The sequence below is a fragment of the Rhinoraja longicauda genome, chromosome 22, assembly GCF_053455715.1.
Source record: "Rhinoraja longicauda isolate Sanriku21f chromosome 22, sRhiLon1.1, whole genome shotgun sequence".
Taxonomy (NCBI): domain Eukaryota; kingdom Metazoa; phylum Chordata; class Chondrichthyes; order Rajiformes; family Arhynchobatidae; genus Rhinoraja; species Rhinoraja longicauda.
Window position 1 is genome coordinate 35370496 of NC_135974.1, and position 15818 is coordinate 35386313.

A 15818-nucleotide genomic window follows, 5' to 3' on the forward strand; every position below is an offset into this window, starting at 1 on the left:
GTATGCTTAAGGATAGCGGAGTCAGGGGGTATGGGGAGAAGGCAGGAACGGGGAACTGATTGAGAATGATCAGCCATGATCACATTGAATGGCGGTGCTGGCTCGAAGGGCCGAATGGCCTCCTCCTGCACCTATTGTCTATTGTCTATTGTCTATGTACGCATACAAGGAATGTGCCTTGGTGCTCCGCTCACAAGGATAACAACACGACATACAGTAAACATTTAAGAATAAAACATAAAACATTAAGAATAAAACATTATACTTTAAACATGTGAAGAATGAAATAAAATACCAGAGCAAAAGGAGGCTACAGGCTTTGGTTGTTGAGTAGAGCTACTGCTCGTGGAAACAAGCTGTTTTATGTCTGGCTGTGGCTGCTTTGACAGTCCGGAGTCGCCTTCCAGAGGGAAGTGCTTCAAAGAGTTTGTGGCCAGGGTGAGAGGGGTCAGAGATGATCTTGCCCGCTCGCTTCCTGGCCCTTGCAGTGTACAGTTCGTCAATGGGGTGGGGGGGGGGGGAAGGTTGCAGCCAACAACCTTCTCAGCACAGTGGCGCAGCTGGTAGAACTGCTAGCTCACTGTACTAGAGACCCGAGTTTGATCCTAACATCGGGAGCTGTCTGTGTGGAGTTTGCACGATCCGCATGGATTTTTTTTTTCCTGGAGCTACAGTTTTCCCGTAGTGTGTAAGGAGTGAATGCAAAGTGGGATAACGTAGAACTCGTGTGGACGGGTCATTGATTGCCGGTAAACACAAAATGCTGGAGTAACTCAGCGGGTCAGGCAGCATCTGTGGAGAACATGGATAGGTGGCGTTTCACAGAGTGCTGGAGTAACTCAGCGGGTCAGGCAGCATCTGTGGAGAACATGGATAGGTGACGTTTCACAGAGTGCTGGAGTAACTCAGCGGGTCAGGCAGCATCTGTGGAGAACATGGATAGGTGACGTTTCACAGAGTGCTCTAGTAACTCAGCGGGTCAGGCAGCATCTCTGGAATGAAGGGACGTATTGGGTCGGGACCCTTCTTCAGACTGATGACCGACCGGCATGGACTCAATGGGTTGAAGGGCCTGTTTTCATAAAGTATCTCTAAACCAACATGGAATAAATGGAATAACGTTTGCCACATTGTGACGATCCATCTGTACCCTCTTCTATTACCACAGTATTTGCTTTGACTTCTTCAGAAGGGTCTCGACCCGAAACGACACCCATTCCTTCGCTCCGGAGATGCTGCCTGTCCCGCTGACTTACTCCAGCATTTTGTGTCCATCTTCTGTGTAAACCAGCATCTGCAGTTCTTTCCTACACAGTATTAAGATTGAGTTCTCCAATTTCAAGTAATACCCTCCAACCCTCGTTCCCCTCACCCCGACCCAGTGCACACACATTAATAATAATAATAATTTTATTTATTTAGCACTTTTCATGTAATTTAATGCAGCCCAAAGTGCTTTCCACAAAAACATGTCTAAACAAAGGTACAATTTTAAACAGTCAGGACATAGGCAAACAAAGCACAGATTTATATAAAATGTAACATTACTCCCATCTTCGCTCATCATCCCAGTCACCCTGCTCATTACCCTTCCTCCCTTTGCTACCCTCCCACCCCAGACTCCCATAGTTCCCTTGCATCCACCCTCATATCCCCCCCCCCCCATTCCTCCCATCCCCTTTCACCCACATCCCACCCCCCCCCCCCTCTTCTCTCCTTATCTGACATCCTTTTGCTCCTTTTCACCTCTAGTCTTTGTCACTCACTCCACCCATCAAATCCCCACCTGTGTCCACCTATCACTTGCCAGGCTTCGTCCTACCTCCACCTGCTTTTCCAGCTTTCTTCCCCCGCGACTCCACTCAGCCTGAAGAGCCCCGACCCGAAACAATGCCACAGATTCTTTCCCACAGATGCTGCCTGACCCACTTTGGGATTCTGTAGACTTCCTTGTGTTCCTATTGACACAGCCATGATCACGGTGAATGGCGGTGCTGGCTTGAAGGGCCGAATGGCCTACTCCTGCACCTATTGTCTATTGTCGAATGAAAAGCTAAGTGTTGCCACACCACGCCATGGAAAATGCCATTTGCAGGCTTTCATTTCGAAGAAAATGGATGGCATGGTGGCGCAGCGGTAGAGTTGCTGCCTTACAGTGCCAGAGACCTGAGTTCCATCCTGACTATGGGTGTTTGTCTGCACAGAGTTTGTACGTTCTCCGTATGACCGCATAGGGTTTTCTCTGAGATCTTCGGTTTCCTGCCACACTCCAAAAACATACAGGTTTGCAAGATAATTGGCTCGGTATAAGTGTATAAATGTAAAAATTGCCCCTAGTGTGCGCAGGGTAGTGTTAGTGTTTGGGAACAGCTCCATCCAGGACCTTAACAAAATTGCAGTGAATTTAGATTTAGATTTAGAGATACAGCGCAGAAACAGGCCCTTCGGCCCACCGAGTCCGTGCCGCCCAGCGATCCCCGCACATTAACACTATCCTACACACACTAGGGACAATTTTTACATTTTACCCAGTCAATTAACCTACATACCTGTACATCTTTGGAGTGTGGGAGGAAACTGAAGATCTTGGAGAAAACCCACGCACGTCACGGGGAGAACGTACAAACTCCGTACAGACGGCGCCCGTAGTCAGGATCGAATCTGAGTCTCAGGACCTGCATTCGCTGTAAGGCAGCAACTCTACCGCTGTGCCATCGTGCCGCCAATTGTGGACGCAGCCCAGAACATCACACAAACCAACCTCCCTTCCATTGACTCCATCTACACTTCGCGCTGCCTCGGCAAGGCCAGCAGCACAATCAAGGACAAGTCGCACCCTGGCCACTCCCTCTTCTCCCCTCTCCCATCAGGCAAAAGGTACAAAAGTGTGAAAACGCACACCTCCAGATTCAGGGACAATTTCTTCCCAGCTGTTATCAGGCAACTGAATCATCCTACCACAACCAGAGAGCAGTGCTGAGCTACTATCTACCTCTTTGATGACCCTCAGGTTATTCTTGACCGGACTTTGCTGGCTTTGCCTTGCACTAAACGTTATTCCCTTCATATATCTATACACTGCAAATGGATTGATTGTAATCATGTATTGTCTTTCTGCTAACTGGTTAGCATGCAACAAAAAGCTTTTCACTGCACCTCGGTACATGTGACAATAAACAAAACTAAATTAAAATGTGCAGGGATCGATGGTCGATGGGCCGAAGGGCCTGTTTCCAGGCGGTATCTCAAAACTAAACTAAAAAGCATATCCAGTAAGGTGGGACTCTCAGAGAAAATCACTCCCTTCTCAAAAGGCTTCATTTCAAATGAATTGCATTGATCGTTCTTGCTCCTTCCAGGACATTGTGATTTTGATTGCTCCTTGCAGGATGCCATGAACCTGGAGGAAGGCTTCTATTAAAGCTATATTTATTATCTGCACAAAGATGCCAGGATTGGATTGCGAGGACTATTCTTGATAAGGATTCAGTATTGTGATGAGTTAACTAATCATTCACTGCACGCTGTGATAGTGCACTGATTGCCAGAGAGGTTGATATGTGCCCTGGATTGTCTTCACATCAACTGATTGCTGCCTTCATCGTCCGTGTGATAAATGGACCAGTTATCAGTAGAAGCAAGGAACTGTGGAAGCTGGTTACAAAGAAGACACAAACTGCTGGAGTAAATCCACGGGTCAGGCAGTATCTCAGGAGAACATGGATAGATGACGTTTGACAGAGTGCTGGAGTAACATAGAAACATAGAAAATTGGTGCAGGAGTAGGCCATTCGGCCCTTCGAGCCTGCACCGCCATTCAATATGATCATGGCTGATCATCCAGCTCAGTAACCTGTACCTGCCTTCTCTCCATACCCCCTGATCCCTTTAGCCACAAGGGCCACATCTAACTCCCTCTTAAATATAGCCAATGAACTGGCCTCAACTACCTTCTGTGGCAGAGAATTTCACAGACTCACCACTCTCTGTGTGAAAAGATGTTTTCTCATCTCGGTCCTAAAAGACATCCCCCTTATCCTTAAGCTGTGACCCCTGGTTCTGAACTTCCCCAACATCGGGAACAATCTTCCCGCATCTAGCCTCTCCAACCCCTTAAGAATTTTATATGTTTCTATAAGATCCCCCCTCAGTCTTCTAAATTCCAGCGAGTATAAGCCTAGTCTATCCAGTCTTTCTTCATATGAAAGTCCTGCCATCCCAGCGGCTCAGCGGGTCAGGCAGCATCTCAGGAGAACATGGATAGGTGACGTTTCACCGAGTGCTGGAGTAACTCAGCGGGTCAGGCAGCATCTGTGGAGAACATGGATAGGTGACGTTTCAGAGTGCTGGAGTAACTCAGCGGGTCAGGCAGCATCTGTGGAGAACATGGATAGATGAGGTTTCAGGTCAGGACCCATCTTCAGGCCTGCATGGATAGGTGATGTTTCATAATATCTTACATAATTAGTTTAATTTAGTTCAGAGATACAACATGGAAAGGGTCAACAAGGAGACTTGACCCGAAACGTCACCCATTCCTTCTCTCCAGAGATGCTGCCTGACCCGCTGAGTTACTCTAGCATTTTGTGTCTACCTTCGATTTTGACCAGCTTCTGCAGTTTTTTTCCTGCACGTGCTACAGGTAAAAATAGGAAAGGCAGAATCATTGCCAGAAGCTAAAAATGGGAGAGATGAGATTAATTTAAAATTGTTGCACTTGAACCGAGACAGTGAAGTACTTACGACAGAGATGAAGATCTTTTTCTACCGCTTCAGTGCGCCAGTGGGGAGGTGACCAAGGACAGAGAGGTCAATGTAGGAGTGCCCTTGTCATTAAATCAGCAGCTCAGTCAGGTATGCGCTGTGAGTGGAGGTGTTCAGTAGAGCAGTCAGGCAGAATGCACTTGCACATTGACAGTGTGGAGGAGACAACGGCCAAGCTAGAAGGGCGACCAGTAAATCACTGAAGGACACAAAGTGCTGGAGTAACTCAGCGGGTCAGGTGGTATCTCTAGTGAACATAGACAGGTGATGATTTGAGGCAAGACCGTATGGATCAACCATGGGCCTATTGCCTTTGTCCGACTTGTGGAGAGAGGTTTGGTTTTAGAAATACAGTCCGCACCGACCAGCGATCCCCACACACTAACGCTATCCTGCACACACCAGGGACAGTTTACATTTACCAAGCCAATTAACCCCTACAAACCTGTACGCCTTTGGAGTGTGGGAGGAAACCGAAGATCTCGGTGAAAACCCACGCAGGTCACGGGGAGAACGTACAAACTCCGTACAGACAGCGCCCGTAGTCGGGATCATACGTTGGTCTCCGGCGCTGCAAGTGCTGTAAGGCAGCAACTCTACCGCTGCGTCGCCTGCAAAGTTGGTGTCCTTCTGCTCACCATTTTCCAATGTTTAATGGCAGTGGGCGGAGCTACCGGTGGCCCAGGCTCTCAGTTGTGAAAGTCCACCCTGATTTACTCATTCATAATAATAATTTATTCCTTTATTCGTCCCGCACCGAGGAAATTTACAGTGTTACAGCAGCAAAGTGGATAGCAAGAGATCAAGAGATCATTCATTATAAATAGAAGATACAACAATTGTCATCAGTTTTCTGTGAGTTCTTAGCTGTTTTGTTGACTGGTCTGCTGGGAGCAGTGCTGGTTGTGCAGTCTCACAGCAGTGGGAAGGAAGGACCTCCTATATCGCTCCTTCACGCACTGGGGGTGAAGGAGTCTGTCACTGAAGGAGCTACTCAGTGCAGTGACAGTGTCCTGCATGGGGTGGGAGTCGTTGTCCAGCAGCGATGTTAGCTTTGCCATCATCCTCCTCTCTCCCACCGCCTGCACTGAGTCGAGGGGGCAACCCAGGACAGAGCTGGCCTTCCTGACCAGCTTGTCAAGTCTCTTCCCTTCCGCCGCTGAGATGCTGCTGCTCCAGCAGACTACTCCATAGAAAATGGCCGATGCAACCACCGTGTTATAGAAGGTCCTTAGGAGTTCCCCCTGCACTCCAAAGGACCCGAGTCTCCTCAGCAGATAAAGTCTGCTCTGGCCCTTTCTGTATAGCGCATCGGTGTTTTCGGTCCAGTCAAGTTTAATGTTGAGGTAGACACCCAGGTACTTATACGAATCCACCCTCTCGATGTCCATTCCCTGGATGTTCACCGGTGTCGGGGGGACCTGGCTGCGCCTGCGGAAATCTACCACCATCTCCCTGGTTTTCCCCGCGTTGATCCGGAGGCAGTTCTGCTGGCACCAGTCCACAAACTCCTTGATCAGTTCTCTGTACGCCCTGTCCTCGTCGCCCGTGATGTGGCCGACGATGGCAGAGTCGACAGAGAACTTCTGCAGATAGGAGTCTGCAGAGCTGTGCCTGAAGTCCCCAGTGTACAGGGTGAAGAAGAATTAATCGCTGTTCCTGGGCGCAAGTCCATTTACCTGTGATCAATTGGAGGAGGTAGGAAGGTGCTACACTTGTAACTCCATTAACCAAAATGACAACATAGATTGAACAGTTACATGCACTTTGAACAAAACCAGATTGGACACATTGCCCATAACCACAAATATATCATTTCAACACCTCAACAGAAATGACAGAAAAAGCTGCTTTATTGCAAATTCACTGAAACTAAAAGGATGTCTATAGACAATACAACTGCACACAGTACTCCAGGTGCGGTCTCACTAGGGCCCTGTACAACTGCAGAAGGACCTCTTTGCTCCTATACTCAACTCCTCTTGTTATGAAGGCCAACATACCATTGGCTTTCTTCACTGCCTGCTGTACCTGCATGCTTCCTTTCAGTGACTGATGCACTAGGACACCCAGATCTCGTTGTACGTCCCCTTTTCCTAACTTGACACCATTCAGATAATAATCTGCCTTCGTATTCTTACCACCAAAGTGGATAACCTCACACTTATCCACATTAAACTGCATCTGCCATGCATCCGCCCACTCACACAACCTGTCCAAGTCACCCTGCAACCTCAAAGCATCTTCCTCACAGTTCACACTACCACCCAGCTTTGTATCATCTGCAAATTTGCTAATGGTACTTTTAATCCCTTCATCCAAGTCATTAATGTATATTGTAAATACCTGGGGTCCCAGCACCAAGCCTTGCGGTACCCTACTAGTCACTGCCTGCCATTCTGAAAGGGACCCATTTATCCCCACTCTTTGCTTTCTGTCTGCCAACCAATTTTCTATCCATGTCAGTACCCTACCCCCCAATACCATGTGTTCTAATTTTGCCCAATAATCTCCTATGTGGGACCTTGTCAAAGGCTTTCTGAAAGTCAAGGTACACCACATCCACCGGCTCTCCCCTGTCAATTTTCCTAGATACATCCTCTAAAAATTCCAGAAGATTAGTCAAGCATGATTTCTCCTTCGTAAATGCATGCTGACTCAGAACGATCCTGTTACTGCTATCCTATTTATTCCCAAGGGCTGTTCAACTCTGTCATCTGTGACTGGAAACAGACACAAAATGCTGGCGTAGCTCAGTGGCCCAGGCATCATCTCTCCTTCCCACCCGACACGTCACCTATTCCTTCTCTCCCGAGATGGCTGCCTGACACCAGTATTTCGTGTCCATCTTCGGTGTAAGCCTGCATCTGCAGTTCCTTCCTGCCCGTCTGTGACTGGGTATTTCTTTCTGATGCTGACTTATGTATCGTACTAATGTTCTGTTGCCCACGCGCTCTCTGCACCTTGTCTCTCTGTCCCAATCATTCAAAGTTCTTTGCCAGAATTATTCACTCACTGTCGATATCAGCGGACACAAGCTGGGCTCAGGGACTTGTTGAAGCATGAGTGTGATTCATATATTGTGCTGCATCGCTAATGCCTTTGTGTCTGCTTGTTCATTACTCACAGTCACATCCTCTGCCTGATGAAAGTGACAGTAGAGTCCTCCAACAGCACTGAGAACAGCTGGGACTTGAGAATAGCACCAAACTGGCAGCTCTGTACACTGTCTCAGTGCACTACTGCTGTACACTTGTACATATAAAAGCACTGGGACAAGCTAGATGCAGGAAAAATGTTCCCAATGTTGGGGGAGTCCAGAACCAGGGACCACACAGTCTAAGAATAAAGGGGAGGCCATTTAAAACTGAGGTGAGAAGAAACCTTTTCACCCAGAGAGTTGTGAATTTGTGGAATTCTCTGCCCCAGAAGGCAGTGGAGGCCAATTCACTGGATGAATTTAAGAGAGAGTTAGATGGAGCTCTAGGGACTAGTGGAATCAAGGGGTATGGGGAGAAGGCAGGCACGGGTTACTGATTGTGGATGATCAGCCGTGATCACAATGAATGGCGGTGCTGGCTCGAAGGGCCGAATGGCCTGCACCTATTTTCTATGTTTCTCTGTTTCTGCTGTATCTGAGATGCTTATCTAATATGTATCTAAGGTGTGAGAGTCAAAAGGATAAATTAAAATAAATGTAACTCAAGATGAATTAGAGGGAAGTTCACTGAAAATGATCAGGTGGTTTTCTCCCAAACAATCAATTTCAATTTGTCTTTTTGTGTTTTGATAGGATATCATATAATAATAATAATAATAATAATAGTAATAATACATTATTATTTACTTCTTCTTAATACAATACCATCAAAGAAAGATGTTCTATTATTTGCGGTTAATTAATTACACTCTGACTTTGGTAATCTGCAGCCAATGAACCAGTTTGCTGTATGTTTTAGACAAAAGCAACTGCAGATACTGGAATCTTGCGTAGAACACAAGGTGCTGGAGTATCTCAGTGGGTCAGGCAGCATCTCAGGAGGACGTGGATAGGTGGCGTTTGGAGTTGTGATGCTTTTTGAGACAGATCAGTCTGAAGAAGGGTTCCGACCAGAAGCATCACCTCTCCATCTTCTCCAGTGATGCTGCCTGTCCTGCTGAGTTACTCCAGCACCTTGTGCTCTATACCTGTATATGTCTTAGACAGCATAAGAAAATAACTGCAGATGCTGGTACAAATCGATTTATTCACAAAATGCTGGAGTAACTCAGCAGGTCGGGCAGCATCTCGGGAGAGAAGGAATGGGTGACGTTTCGGGTCGAGACCCTTCTTCAGACTGAAGGAGACAGACAGACTAATGTCTTAGACAGCAATAGGTACATTTTGAATATCACTAAATCCATTCCGAAGAAAGGTCCTGACCCAAAATATCGCCCATCCATGAACTCCAGAAATGCTGCCTGACCCGCTGAGTTACTCCAGCACTTTATGTCTTTTATTGTACACCAGCATCTGCAGTTCTTTGTGTCTACAGGGCAGATACCTGACAGGCTCAGTACTAAATATTTATGGCTGCTGTCCCTATTCCATTCGTTTCGTTTAGAAGTTTTGACACAAGTTCTTCAAAGTGTAACTGCCTGTGTTCTTACCTTACAATGAGTTTTCTGCATGTTGCTAAAACAACTTCACCGCTAACGATGAGAGTCACAGTCAGAGAACAGAAACAAGGCCCTTTGGCCAACCGTGGCCATGGCAACCATCGCACCCCATTTTCAGTCTTATGATGGGTCCCAACCCGAAACACACCTGTCCATTCCCTCCACAGGTGCTGCCTGACCCGCTGAGTTACCCCAGCACTTTGTGTTTTGTGTGCGGCCTTCTATGCCTTGGCTATTCAAGTGCTGGTCTACATGCCTCTTGAACGTAGTGACTGTATCTGCTTGTACCACCTCCTCTGGCAGCACTTTCCAGTTGTCACCTGCTCCTCGCTGAAACACTTTCCCCTGGTCTGGTCCTCTACAACCCTCCTCCTTCTCACGATGGTGCACATTCATGCCTTCATGTGCGATGGTGCACACCACACATACCGTATAACTAAACAAAAGTGCGTATCGTAGGCATTGCGTTAATAGTGCGAATTCTGCCGGTGAGTACTGTGTGTAGGTTTGGTCTCCAAATTTGAGGAAGGATATTCTTGCTATTGAGGGCGTCCAGCGTAGGTTTACTAGGTTAATTCGCAGAATGGCGGGACTGTCCTATGTTGAAAGACTGGAGCGGCTAGGCTTGTATACACTGGAATTTAGAAGGATGAGAGGGGATCTTATCGAAACATATAAGATTATTAAGGGGTTGGACACGTTAGTGGCAGGAAACATGTTCCCAATGTTGGGGGAGTCCAGAACCAGGGGCCACAGTTTAAGAGTAAGGGGTAGGCAATTTAGAAGGGAGATGAGGAAAAACTTTTTCAGTCGGAGAGTTGTAAATCTGTGGAATTCTCTGCCTCAGAAGGCAGTGGAGGCCAATTCTCTGAATGTATTCAAGAGAGAGCTTGATAGAGCTCTTAAGGATAGTGGAGTCATGGGGTATGGGGAGAAGGCAGGAACGGGGTACTGATTGAGAATGATCAGCCATGATAACATTGAATGGTGGTGCTGGCTCAAGGGGCCGAATGGCCTCCTCCTGCACCTATTGTCTATTGTCTAAATGGCTGGCAGGTCACATAACCTCAGTAGTTCAAGAAGACAGTGAAGGAAACAGTGTTATAAATGAAAGTGCACCATAGACATAGTGTCTACAGCATGGAAACAGGCCCTTCAGCCCAACACATCCATCCCAACCACGATGCCCCATCTAAGCTAGTTCCCATTTGCCACATTTGGCCCATAACCCTCAAAACCTTTCCATGTATCTATCCACGTGTCTATTAAATGTTAATCAACAACCTTCTCTGGCACCTCATCCCCTTATACCCACCACCCTCTGTGTGGGACCAGTGTGGGTGGGGAGAGATGCAAAATGCTGCCCAGGCAGCATCTCTGTAGAGAAGGAAGGGGTGACTCTTTGGGTTGATGCCCCCTTCTTCAGACTGAGAGTCAGGGGAGAGGGAGACACAGAGATATGGAAGAAAACAAAAGAACAAAGGGGCCAAAGATCAAGGAGAATGTAGAAAAGATCATTGTTAGCTAGGGGGAGGTGTGCAATGCGTACAAAGATAAAATTTAATCAGTAGGAAAGAACTGCAGATGCTGGTTTAAATCGAAGGTAGACACAAAATGCTGGAGTAACTCAACGGGTCAGGCAGCATCTCGGGAGAGAAGGAATGGGTGACGTTTTAGAGTCGAGACCTTTCAGTCTGAAGAAGGGTCTCAACCCAAAACGCCACCCATTCCTTCTCTCCCGAGATGCTGCCTGACCCGTTGAGTTACTCCAGCATTTTGTGTCTACCTAAAATGTAATCAGTGCAGTCAGACTGGCCGGAGAACATGGATGGGGGAGGGATGGAGAGAGAGAGGGAAAGCAAGGGTTACTTGAAGTACGAGAAGTCAATATTCAAACTGCTGGGTTGTAAGAGGCCTAAGCGAAATATGAGGAATGTTGGTCGGTGTGGGCAGGATGGGCCGAAGGGCCTGATAACATATGAGTGTGACTCCATGACTCTTATGAGTCGCAATGTCCAATTGCTGGGATTCAGAGGCAAATCATTCACATTTTTCCTTGGTGTGTTATCTTTGCACAGGTGCCATTTTTTAGAGCTATATCCATCATTTGTTTCTGATGGCTATTGATACAACTCCCTAGTTAACTCATCCCTTCCTAACCGAACCATCCCTTCCCCAGGTACCTTCCCCTGCAACCGCAGGAGATGCAACACCTTTCCCTTTACCCCCTCCCTCGACTCTGTCCAGGGACCCCGACAGTCCTTTTAGGTTAGGCAAAGGTTCACTTGCACCTCCTCCAACCTCATCTACTGTATCCTTTGTTCGAGATGTGGACTCTTATACATCGGCGAGACCAAGCGTAGACAGGGCGATTGTTTAGCTGAACACCTTCGCTCAGTCCGCCTGGACCTACCTGATCTCCCGGTTGCTAAACACTTTAATTCCCCTTCCCATTCCCACACTGACCTTCTGTCCTCGGTCCCCTCCATTGTCAGAGTGAGGCTAAACGCAAATTGGAGGAACAGCATCTCATATTTCGTTTGGGCAGCTTACAGCCCAGTGGTATGGATGTTGATTTCAATAACTTCAAGTAACCCCAGCATTCCCTCTCGCTCTATCCCTCCCCTACCCAAGTTGCACCAGCTTCTCATTTTCACCCAACAAACAGCTAACAATGGCCTGTATCATTGTTACTCTTTTGCATATCTTTCATTCATTGTTCTTTATCTCTCTACATTATTGTCTGTATCTCTTACTTCCCTTTGCTGTGACTTTCAGTCTGAAGAAGGGTCTCAACCCAAAACGTCACCCAATCCTTCTCTCCAGAGATGCTGCCTGTCCCACTGTGTTAATCCAGCTTTTAGTGTCTATCTTTGGTACGAAGGGATATCTGATTTCACTGCAAAACACAGTTATTGATTGTGTAGGAGCAGTGTTCTGTCAACAAGGACCCTGGGAATCAATGAGCAATCATATCAAACAGGCTGGGACATTTTAGTGCCAATTCAGTGTTGTATGATCATAGTTGGGAAGAGATTTCTGCCTGACTCGAACATGTGGGCATGAAGAAAAGAAGCTGCACTCTGCAAAAATAGGTGCAGGAGGAGGCCATTCGGCCCTTCGAGCCAGCACTGCCATTCAACATGATCACGCTGATCATTCTCAATCAGTACCCCGTTCCTGCCTTCTCCCCATATCCCATGATTCTTTTAGCCCGAAGAGCTAAATCTAACTCTCTCTTGAAAACATCCAGTGAATTGGCCTCCACTGCCTTCTGTGGCATTAAGCACGGACTTTTAACAATAGGCAATAGGTGCAGGAGTAGGCCATTCGGCCCTTCGAGCCAGCACCTTGATTTGACTTAATCTTGATTTAATCCCCATTAAACAAATGACAAAATATAAATTAAAAATTAAAAATATTCAATCAACCTGTTTGTTAACTTATATATATATATATCCAGTGCAATATCTTCTTTTATTGTCGTTGTACAAGTACAACGAGATTAAGAGATTAGGAAATTGTGAAAGAATTTTAGTTCAACGGTTTAAAATAATTAAAGTTTTAATGTGAGAATTTTCAGTTGATGTTTTTTGTTTTGTTTTATAATTAGTTTAGTTGTTTTTGGTTTAGTTTAGTTTAGAATGGAAATAGGCCCTTCAGCCATTGGCCATCGATCACCCTTTCACACTAGTGCTATGTTATCTATAACTATGACTGTATCATTTCATCGTCTCCATCCTAATCCTTCGAGCAATTACTTTAAATCAGAGCTCCAATGGTTTTTGGTCTTTTTACTGGGGAATGTATTTTGTCTGCCTCCATGACCAGCTTTACAAACTCAGACTTTCATCTCCTAGAGGATCAGGTGGGGGGGAGGAAGTGTGTTCTTTGCACCAAATATCAGGAGATTCCTCAGAGAAGAAATAAAGAGGACCTGATCGGAAATGACAGTTTAAATAACTGCCTGGAGTGAATCAACCTCCATGAGGGACCAGTGCAGAGAGAAAGTACATGACCTCACTAAATTTGTCACATAGAACTGCTAACTGATGGAGTGCAGGCATTCACAAACACACATATGCACACAGGTACACATTCACGCACACTCACTCACATGCACAACGCGTAGACACACAGATAGGCAGACACACACACAGACACACACACACACACAATCAGTCACCCACACCCTCACACACACACACACACACACACACACACACACACACACACACACACACACACACACACACACACAGACACAGGTACAGACACACACACACACACACACACACACTCTCACAAGCACAATCAGTCACCCACACTCTCACACACACACACACACACACACACACACACACACACACACACACAGGTACAGACACACACACACACACACACACACACACACACACACACACACACACACACACACACACACACAATCAGTCACCCACACACACACACACACACACACACACACACACACACACACACACACACACACACAGGTACAGACACACACACACACACACACACACAATCAGTCACCCACACTCTCTCACACACATACACACACACAGGTACAGACACACACACACACACACACACACACACACACACACACACACACACACACACACACACACAATCAGTCACCCACACTCTCACACACACACACACACAGGTACAGACACACACACACACACACACACTCTCACAAGCACAATTACACATAGGTACACATTTACGCACACTCACTCACATGCATAATGCATGGACACAGATAGGCACACACACACACACACACACACACACACACAGGTACAGACACACACAGCCATTCACACAGACACACTCACCCACACTCTCACACACACTCAGGCACAGACACACACAGGCACACACACACACACACACACACACACACACTCACACACACCGGCACAGACACACACACACACACACACACACACACACACACACACACACACACACACACACACAGGCACAGACACACACACACTCACCCACACACACACTTTAACCATGGCTGCCCTTTCTCAATGTTCACTGCTGTAGTTCTGCCCAACATCTCACACATAGAGCATATGCCACGTGCAGTTACAACAATTGCACGATGGTTTTTACATCATTGCAGCACCATGAAAGTAACTTTAGCCGTGGCCTTACAAGACTTTGTGGCCCCCAGCCGGCTCCTGCCCCAACAAGCTGGGGCTTTGGGGGGTTCCTTCCTGTTCCAACCACTCACCAAGCACGAGGTTGTGGCCTGGAAGCTACCCCAAGACAGTCGACGTGCCTCCCTCCCTCATTTAGTTTATTGTCAGGAGTGTAGGAAAACAACTGCAGATGCTGTTATTTACCTCCCCCCTCAACTCCATCCAAGGACCCAAACAGTCTTACCAGGTGAGACAGAGGTTCACCTGCACCTCCTCCAACCTCATCTTTTGTATCCGCTGCTCTAGATGTCAACTTCTCTTCATCGGCGTGACCAAACGCAGACTCGGCGATCGTTTCGCTCAACACCTTCGCTCAGTCCGCCTTAACCAACCTGATCTCCCGGTGGCTGAGCACTTCAACTCCTCTCCCACTCCCAGTCTGACCTTTCTGTCATGGGCCTCCTCCAGTGCCATAGTGAGGCCCACCGGAAATTGGAGGAACAACTTGGGCAGCTTGCAGCCCAGCGGTATGAACATTGACTTCTCCAACTTTAGATAGTTCCTCTGTCCCTCTCTTTTTTCCCCCTCCCCCCTCCCCAGTTCTTCCACTGTCTTCCTGTCTCCTCCTGTCTCCACCTATATCCTGTCTGTGTCCCGCCCCCCTGACATCAGTCTGAAGAACGTCACCCATTCCCTCTCTCCTAGATGCTGCCTGACCTTCTGAGTTACTCCAGCATTTTGTGATACCTAAGTTTATTGTCACATGTACCGAGGTACAGTGAAAAGCTTTTTTGTTGCGTGCTAACCAGTCAGCAAAAAGACAATACATGATTACAATCGATCAAAGTACAGTGTAACATGATAAGGGACTAACGTTTAGTGCAAGGTAAATCCAGGAAAGTCTGACCAAGGAGAGCCCAAAGGTCATCAAAGAGGTAGATAGTAGTTCAGCACGGCTCTCTGGTTGTGGTAGGATGATTCAGGTGCCAGATAACAGCCAGGAAGAAACTGTCCCCAAATTTAGTGGTGCGCGTTTTCACACTTGTATACCTTTTGCCTGATGGGTCTTTTCTTGCATAATGTTTTTCTTATTTTTACACTGAAACAAATCCTTCACTCGGCCAATATGCTGTGTAAATAGAACAAACTAAGAACTATTCTACTGTTTTAGCAAAGTGTGCGTGTAATCACGGTTACATCTGGGATCATAAT

At 46.9% G+C, this 15818-nt stretch overlaps 2 protein-coding genes across 2 annotated transcripts in view; one reads left to right on the forward strand and one right to left on the reverse strand.

Moving 5' to 3' along the window:
- oprl1 (opiate receptor-like 1) overlaps positions 1-15818 on the reverse strand; it is a 173752-nt gene that overhangs the window by 134998 nt on the left and 22936 nt on the right. The window lies entirely within an intron of this gene.
- LOC144604564 (protein LKAAEAR1-like) overlaps positions 1-15818 on the forward strand; it is a 33803-nt gene that overhangs the window by 177 nt on the left and 17808 nt on the right. The window lies entirely within an intron of this gene.